Source organism: Ornithodoros turicata, chromosome 2, assembly GCF_037126465.1.
Source record: "Ornithodoros turicata isolate Travis chromosome 2, ASM3712646v1, whole genome shotgun sequence".
Classification (NCBI taxonomy): domain Eukaryota; kingdom Metazoa; phylum Arthropoda; class Arachnida; order Ixodida; family Argasidae; genus Ornithodoros; species Ornithodoros turicata.
In genome coordinates, this window is record NC_088202.1 from 42,468,338 (window position 1) to 42,477,554 (window position 9,217).

The following is a 9,217-nucleotide window of genomic DNA, read 5'->3' on the forward strand; positions in this document are numbered from 1 at the left end:
ATGTGTGCTTTATGTATTTAGCTTAGATTTCACTACAATCAAACTAGTCAGTTGAGTCACATACATGGTGTGGGACACATGAACAAGTCAATATAGTTCCGTGTGCTTTAAGTGGTTAGATTTCAACAAAGCCACACTAGTCAGTCTGCAAGCAGATGTCTTTCACGTATTATTTGGAAGATAGTACATGACAACCAATGACCTTACCAGAGACTGATGTAAGAAATGGAGGGAACAACACTCGCTTTAAGTGCAATAAGGGAAAACACTGGCATACATTCCGTATTGCCACAAGTTGAACCATTGAGCTTGTAGTACGGCAATGAAGTTAGGTGAAAACGCACAAGAGGTCTGTGTCTACATAAAGTAATTTAATTAGTAAGTCAACACATAAGTCACTAGTAATCCGAACAGCACGTCTACCTGATTGCTTGCCACAGACGTGTAACAACCGATGACTCTCTAACTTAGAGATGACACGACAACCGCGAAGACGACAAAAGTAACACAAAGACAGCCAGGGAGCTTCGAACTTTCTACCTTTAATCATAATCAACTTTTAATAATATAATAAAATGTTGAAAGTTCGACGTTCCCTGTCTGTCTCTGTGTTGCCTTCGTTGCCTTTGCTGATCAGGATTTTTACTCGATTAATATTACCACTACATTCCTACCAAAATTTCTGAACAAACCTTAGATGGCCGATTCATAACATTGGTACCTTCAATGCCACCAGAAACAGACCAGTTCAGTCGCAGGCTTGGTGATATCCCGAGTGAATTTGAGGAAAGATTCTTCGAGTGCAGGAGACTTGAAACGGAGGCTTTTTTCTCGCTGTTTTCCGTGGTTGCTGACAAAGTTCCTCATGATTAACAAATGGAACTGATTGACCTGCATTGCGACGCACCGGTAAGAACAAGTTTGCGGAAGTTGGTGCAGCTTCGTTTTATTCTCGCGTTGGACGAAAGTCTCTGATGATACGTATGTTGTCGCGGACAAACCTGTCGATGTTCTGTACAACATACGTCTACTAGTAATACTTCGTGGCTTTACGTTCCGAGACAACTGTGTCAACATACGTCTGCGAGCAGCCGTTTTCTGTGATGAACCTGAATAAGTCACGCGCACAACCAACAAACGAACACGTCAAAGCAGTTAAGGTTGCAATTGCGCAATCACTTTCACACTATGTTGACGCAATTGTTAAAAACAAGAGGAGCAAAGTTTCCTCATGACACAGCAAATAAAAAGGATTGCAGACCGCATGATTGAGAAACGCTAAGTAACCCAAATCTACGTGTTATGCCGTTTCAAAGTAGCACAGAAGTCATTTTTAACACCTTATTTTCTTCCTATAAAACTGTTAAGTAGGCCAGCAAGATGCACCTAAGAGGCGAAGTAATTCACACCAGAGAGTCATAATTATCGCAGAAATTGAACTTAAAGTACGCCGCAAAAACCGACAGTGCGCAACGGTGGTTGAGAGCAGTACCAGCCTGTGATGTGCCTGGGACCTCGCGCTGGCGTTACAGGGGCCACGCTCGCTGGTTGGTCCAGAGAAATGTTGTCCGCTACTCAGCTGTCGTCTGCTACTCGGTTGTTCGGGGTTCTGAAAAAGTAGTGCTCCTGATCGGTCATGATTCGGCCGCTCCTTCTATCCCTAATTCTCCGGGAGAACTGGCAAAACTGGTTAACAGCGGCGAAGCGACAGGGCTCTGATCCCCACTGACCGGCGAACCAGAACGAGTTCCCCCTGTGACGTCATCAGTGACGTGGCATCATAACTTCTCCTCCTCGTTATACCCATGTTTATGTGAGTTTTTTTCTGGGAAACAAATTGCAAACATTAAAACCTTTCGCGCTATACGGTAAAATGTCACACGCACTTTCATCAGGTGTCTTAATCTGTAATTTTTTTTTTGAACGGACCTCTGTACTCCTCTAAGCTCTGGTTTTTCATCTATATCAGAAACGGGCTACCCCAAAGCCGTGGTATGCGGCCCGCGCAGTTCCTCCATGGCTCAATGTGCCCGCAGACACGTATGAGTTCGGCACCCCTGTTCTATATCGCCTCGAGGAATCCATCTCAGGTGGTCTTTTTTCCACCTTCTTGTGTCCACTTTCCCCCAATCCAGCATTCCCTCATACCTTTTCATTTTCCAACGTGCGCACCTTCTGAACCCGTGTTGGAGGGTGAGATCGCGCTTTTCCTGTTCTCCGCAATATATTCAAAATCTATAGACTCAGGCTTATTTGGGGTCGTCGTTTTTCTTTCTTTCTTTTTCGGAAAGGAGGAATCCCACGTTTCACGAACCTCCCGCCGCAATATGGACGGGAGGTTCGATGTCTGTATAACGCTTCCTATACATGTCAACAGGTCCCCCCCCCCCCCAAGCCCTGCCAAATGACAACGGGTGGAAAGTCCTGACTCTGCTGATGCTGACAATCCGCAAGACACGAATGTTCCTGGTAACGCCATGGACACTTCGGTACCGGGCGCTCTCCACCGGACAGATGAGGTGAAAGTTGTCCACACTAGAGTCCTGCACGGGCCGACTTTTCCGGGCCCGACCCGGCCCGGGCGCATCGAAAAATGGCCCGGGCCCGGACCTTCATATTTTTATGCGGCCCGACCCGGCCCGGCCCGGTGACCCAGTGACTAGAGCCCGGCCCGGCCCGGAGTCTAAGCAAATAGAGCCCGGCCCGGCCTGGCCCGGTGACCCGGCGAGTAGATCCCGGCATAGTATTTCCAGCCGCGACGTACGCGTTTCTGGCGATTATCAAACAAATTTATCAGTAAATTTCTAAGGAGAGAAGACAAACATACAAGTGATGGCGGTTTAACACCATAACCGCACCAGACCAAATTAAATCCAGAACGTACGCGGGCACGGGCGTTATCGTTACACTGTCAAGATTTCGCGGAGGTAGAGGATGCTGTCGACAAACTCCTTCTCCCAGTCCATACCCCTCTCACCAAGCTTTCCAAGTGATTGTCAAATACGTGAGGTGTGACGAGCAATGAAAAGTGGCTTTCAGAATGTTCTAGAGGGTCGAATCATATGCCTAATGCAGTATCCCTGGCTTGTCTTTGCAAAATATCCACAGGAATGACGCAAACGCATGATGATATGAACTAATGCATCTCCATTGTGTGGAATTAGCTGCGTGGCCCGGCCGGGCCTGACTCTCGGAAACATATATGTCGGCCCGGGCCGGCCCGGCCCGCGGTGGTGGCGTATTTTAACGGCACGGGCCGCGCCCGGCCCGCGGTGCTAGGGTATGTTGTCGGCCCGGGCACGGCCCGGCCCGGAGCACACAGCCAATAACAAGCCCGGCTCGGCCCCCGACCCGGCCCGGGCCCGTGCAGGGCTCTAGTCCACACTACTACAACTGCTGATGACCCGCTCACCACTGTCACCTACAGGAAGAACCGAGCCGGTGGTATATTCCCATACTATTTCGACCAATAACATCATAGTGACTACTCCTTGTGGAAAGTGAATGCTAACGCGGTCGCTAGTGAGATACGCCTGCTAGCCCAACAACAGGTTATGCACCACCGTTTCCATCGACATGGTTCTCTCTTCGTCTCCGGACGGTCTGAAGCGACTGCCCGCAACCTTTTATCAGCTAAGTGTTTAGCTATTTAGTGTTTAGCATATTTTCCCCTCACATCCAATCCATGTGTTTCGGCCCCACCCATGTGTTTCGGCGCACATTGGTGGTGGTGGTACCTCTTGTTTGTTTGTTTTTCTTTTTGTCTTTCTTTTTCTTTTTTTCCCTTTCTTTCCTGGGAATAGCAAGCCGCCGTAGCGGTGGTTAACCTTTCCTTCTTATTTTTTTTTTATATAATAAACATACCCCCCCCCCCAAATCCATGTTTAGCTGGAGTGCCTGTGCTACCATCAACACCCCAATCGTATGCCAGAAATATGGGCAAGACTTATGTTCCCAGAGAGTATTGGAACGACCATCTCGTGCTCTACCTCAAAGACGCATGGATTATGTCTGCACGGCGACAGGTTTGGCATTACATGGCAGAAGATAGCGGGGATGTGTTCACCCCGTTACGGAGCGTCATCCGGACTTTTCAACCCACAATCCGTCTCCCCCCCGCCGGAATTGCCGTCGGATTTCAGACCTTCAGAGTCCACGAGTACATAGAAGGCCCCATGCAGTGTTATAAATGCCAACGATTTGGCCGTATTGCTCGAAATTGTCGAGGTGCTACACGGTGTGGCATATGCGCTGGGCCTCACCAAAGGTCAGAGTGCAACAATAAAAGAGAGTCGACGTGTGCTAACTGTAAATCCGGCCATCCCGCATCATTTTCTTTATGTCCTGTGAAGACCGCCGTCACCAAAAGACACCAAGACCGGATACTATGACTTCCGTCTGACGCTCCCAGGGGTGGTAGTGCCACACTCACGTCTGGTACAAAAGCAGAAGAATTTCCTGCACTCCCACCTCAATCTGCACGAGGCGAACGGAGGTCGCTCAACACCATCGCGGCTATCACAAGCAGCCACCCTATACACCTCCTGGTCCATCAAGGCAGATTATACGCACTTACACTATAGTGTGATGGAACCATCAGCCAGTGAGGATGTGTCCACTTTCGGATTCCTCCCTGCGGTAGTCGCAGCACTTAAGGCAATTGTCTCTGTATTTCCTGGTGCGTCGCAACTGCCCGAGGTCCAAGCGCTTCTGGCACTGGAGGCATTATCTTTTCCTCAGTATGGCGTCATTGCATAGAAAGGCAATGGCGTTTCGTATTGCCAACTGTAGGATGGGACAAGCGTAAGCTGTATAGAAAGATCAAGAAAAGATCTTCCCGGAACAGCACCGCAAGCGGTACTGCCCCGACGACCTTGTTATCGGCCGCGCGTTCAAAGACACGGCCTACCCAGGGGCGGACCGCGTTATCAAGGGGCCCTTCTCCAAATAATAAGGACCGGCTCCCTTTCGCCTCCCTCCACCGCGAGAGATCCTTGCCCAAAGGCGAAAGATCAATACGCGGATTTGAAGGGAGACCAGAGCCTACAGAATATAATATAGAAATATAGAAAGGCAATGGCATTGCAGACCTTTAGAAAAAATCTTCCCGGAAACAACACCGCAAGCGATGTTGCCCCGACGACCGTTTTACGGGCCGCGCATTCCAAGACACGGCCCACCCGGGGGCAGACCGCGTTATCAAGGGGCCCTTCTCGAAATATGAAGGACCGGCTCCCTTTCGCCTCCCTCCACCGCGATAGATCGAAAGATCAGTACGCGGATTTGAAGGGAGACCAGAGCATATCCGCATTGCAGACCTCGAAGAGATCTCTGCAAGATCCGCCCTGGACCCATGCTGTTAACGGTCATCAGTATCTATATACATCGCGCGGTACAGATTCCGTGGTGTGACCTCCAACGCTTACTTGATTCACTGGAAGCCCCGTCGCTCGTGCTGGGTGACTTCAATGCTCACCACACGGCTTGTGGAGCCGAAGGACGGACGGCAGGGGAAGGAGGCTGTTCGAATTAATGGAGAATGCTCACATGTGTCTACTTGACGACCAACAGCTCACTTGTATGCGATCACCAACGTCACTCGATGTATTGGATCTTTCGTGGTGCTCAGCGGACATAATTCGCCACTTGTCGTGCGCTACCGATGTCGACACCCGAGGTAGTGACAACTATCCTCTCTATATTTCGCACGATAGACTGCCTCTCTCAGCCACTACTGGACTGATTTCTTTCACGATCTGGAGACTCTTTCGTACAAGCCTCCGAACATCTGTGTACATCGGTATGTCCCCAAAGGCTTTCTCGCAAGCAATTAGTCGCGCCATTCAGGACGCGGTGGTAATGTCTAAAAGGGTAACATAACATGTATCGGTCATTCTCCAGCAATTAACCACCTTAGGGCATTACGTCGCCGAGCAGAAAGAACGGCTCGTCGGACAGGGAAACTCTCTGACATTGTGGAATACAGCTGGATGAAAGAAAAGTAACACGAGAACTTAAGAAAGAAGATCGGAAGCGTTTGCGTAAGTTTTGTCACCACCTTTCACCGTTTGACCCAGCCGCAAAGATCTGAAGGCCAATCTGATCTCTGCATGAGGAGCCCCTCAAAAGAATCCTCTGGCGGCCTTGGCTATCGTTAGGGGTGTAGACGGAAACACGCTAGCGACGGACTTCTGTGTGGTACTTACGACACAGGCGGCTGTCCTCGACGACTCTGGTACACAGCAGCTTTATCCACGATTTGACGGCTGAAATTCGCCAAGACTGTCCCAGTCCACCGGAGGTTATGGACGTTGACTTCACACTAATCGAGCTCAAGACAGCATTGAAGCTTGTGAACGCCGGCTCGTCCACGGGACCCGATAAAATCACCTGTGCCGCACTGCGAAACATTGACGGGCGATCACTCCAAGCTCCCCTTCATGTGCATAACATGTCTTGGCAACAGGGATCTCTACCACCTACCTGGAAGGAGGCATTAGTTGTTCCCGTCCTGAAACCAGGCAAGCCCCCAAGTGCCGTATCCTCCTGCCGCCCTGTGACAACAACAACATAGATGAATGGATGATGATGATGATGATGATGATGTGGGATGTTTCCCTGCGTTGAGTGCAGGACCCTACCCAATTCCAAAAAGGTTCACATGAAAGGATGACGAGGGAAGGAAATCCCTACAGTTCGCCCTGTGAACATGACAAGCTATATGGGAAAACTGATAGAGAGACTGGTTTTGCACAGCTCGAGTGGTGGCTCGACAAGCAAGGTGTGTTCGCTTACGAAACGGCTGGATTTCGTCGCCACTCGGAGCTCCATGGATCCAGTTCTCGACCTAGTCTCCACAGTCCAACATGCTCGTGCTCGTCGACGGATCCTCGTATCGATTTTCTTGGACACCAAGCGCGCATATAGTACCGTCCCGCACATTTGTGTGCTGCACGCCTTGCGCTAGTTTGGGGTATCCGGTCGACTCTTCATCTGGCTTCAAGACTTCCTTACGGGCCGAACTGTCACTGTCCGTACCTCCCAAGGCCAAAGCCCTAAGCATCCTGTTCATCAAAAAGTCCCAAAGGAAGCTTTCTGAGTCCGACACTCTTTAAAGTAGTGATGGCCGGCGTAAAATCGGCAATTCCTCGCGAAGTATCGTCTTCCGTGTATGCAGATAACGTTGCGCTTTGGACAGTAGAAAAGTCACGCCCAGCTATTCAGCACCGCTTGCAGTTGGCTTTAAATCATGTACATACGTACTTCACGTAAATTGGGATGGACCTTTCGCTCGAAAAGTGTGTCGAGCTCCCTTTCACACGCAAGGCTATGACAAATTTCCCTCTTTGGGTTCGTGCCAAAAAGCTTGAGCGTGTACGTTTCCATCGCTTCCTTGGGGTGGTAGTCGACTCGGACCTGCGCAGGGCTCTCCACATTAAGCAACTTGAAACCAAAGTGCAGCGATGGCTCCCTGCGGTTCAACATATTTCTAGCTCAGGATACAGCTGTGATCTGCGCTCCATGCTAGCAGTTCACAGGGCTTTGGTGAGGGCGTCTGTGCTTTACAGCCTTCCTATCCTGCCCAGGACTTCAACATCATTAATACCCTTCGGACCCTGTTTGCTGGAAGTCTTCGTCGCTGCCTTGGACTTCTAAGAATGGCTGAAACACGGCAAGTCGTGGCTGAAGCTGGTGAACTCCAGATTGAGGTTCTACGTGAACGTGAACGGCTCGGCACTTCCTACGTTTGCGTGCTCACATTTCCCGTCCCCCGCTCCTCAGGAAAATTCGATACCGCCTTGAAGGCGACTTCTATGGGGTAGCGCAGAGGACACGCCGGAGTCTCACATGCTTCGTAGCTAAGAACGTAACACCGCAGGAAGCCCCCTGGTCTCTCCCAGAAGAAGAGCCCTTCGAGCCCACTTTTATGCTCTGGTAGACGAGAATTTTTGAACTTCTACAGAAGTGTATACAGATGGCACATCCAGAAACGGCAAGTCCGCCTCGGCATCCGTCATACCATCTGAAGGCGTAGTGCAAGGTCAACGGCTTTCACATCCAACCTCATCAACAGCTGTGGAACTATATGCCATCCTTTTCTTTGTACAGCGCATCGTTGATTTTACCCCGCGGGAATGGGGTGTCTTCACTTACTCAAAATCTGCACTGCAAGCTATTGAAAATTCCGGCATACGGGGCTCATCGGCACCCCTAGTCACGGATGTGTTAATGGCTTACCACGATGTGTACGAAGCAGGCCATAGGCTGGTTCTCCAGTGGGTTCCAGCCCATTCTGGTGTCGTGGGGAATGGACAGGCCGAGAGCGCCCCAGAAGCAGCTCTCTCGTATAGGAAACTGACGAGTATTGCACTGCATGAGGAGAAGCCGTCGTTCCATTCTTCGACACCTCATGACACCACTGGCTCCCCGCCAATGGACAACCGACATTCTCCCCTCATCTGTGCTGAGCAGAGTTGAACCCACGCTTGCTTTCCGCATGCCACGAGACAACTATCGTCAAGATGCTGCATTAATTCATCGAATGCGACTCGATGTGGCTTTTACAGCTCAGTCGCTTGAGACAAGTTGACTCTTCCAGATGCTGTCACTGCGGTGCTCTAGAGGATCACGAGCACATTCTTCTTCATTGCCCACATTACCAACCTTGCGGAACTGCACTCTCCGGGTTAGTCAGCTGGACTCTCGCCCTTTTCTCTACCAAAATTGCTTGGTCCCTGGCTAAATCCAGCCCACCAACGCTCTGCCCTCAAAGCTGTTTTGACCTTTTTGGACACAATAGGACTTCGATCCTTATTGTGAAGGGGCTCATTATTTCATTCCCCACATCACCACCAGAGATGGGGTAGAGTATCGCCCCTGGCGATGAAACCCCTAATTCTTCATAAAGTAGTTCTGAACTCGTGCCTGGTAATATGCGTATTCTAAATATAGAAATTATAACATTTTCTGTGGGAGAACCATGGCCCTCTGGAGGAGCATACTCTCGGAACTGACCTTCAGAACCTCCACAGTCGTCCATTAAGATAGCCTAATATACAGGGTGTCCACGCTAAGTGTGAACAGATTTTTTAAAAATATATCAATCACTTTTTCCGAGATGTAATCATTTGCAATATAGCATATGCTGAAGGGCACTCCCTAGGGGGGCATTAACAGACTCCTAAGGCAATGTCTTAATTAACTTTCAATAATTAAT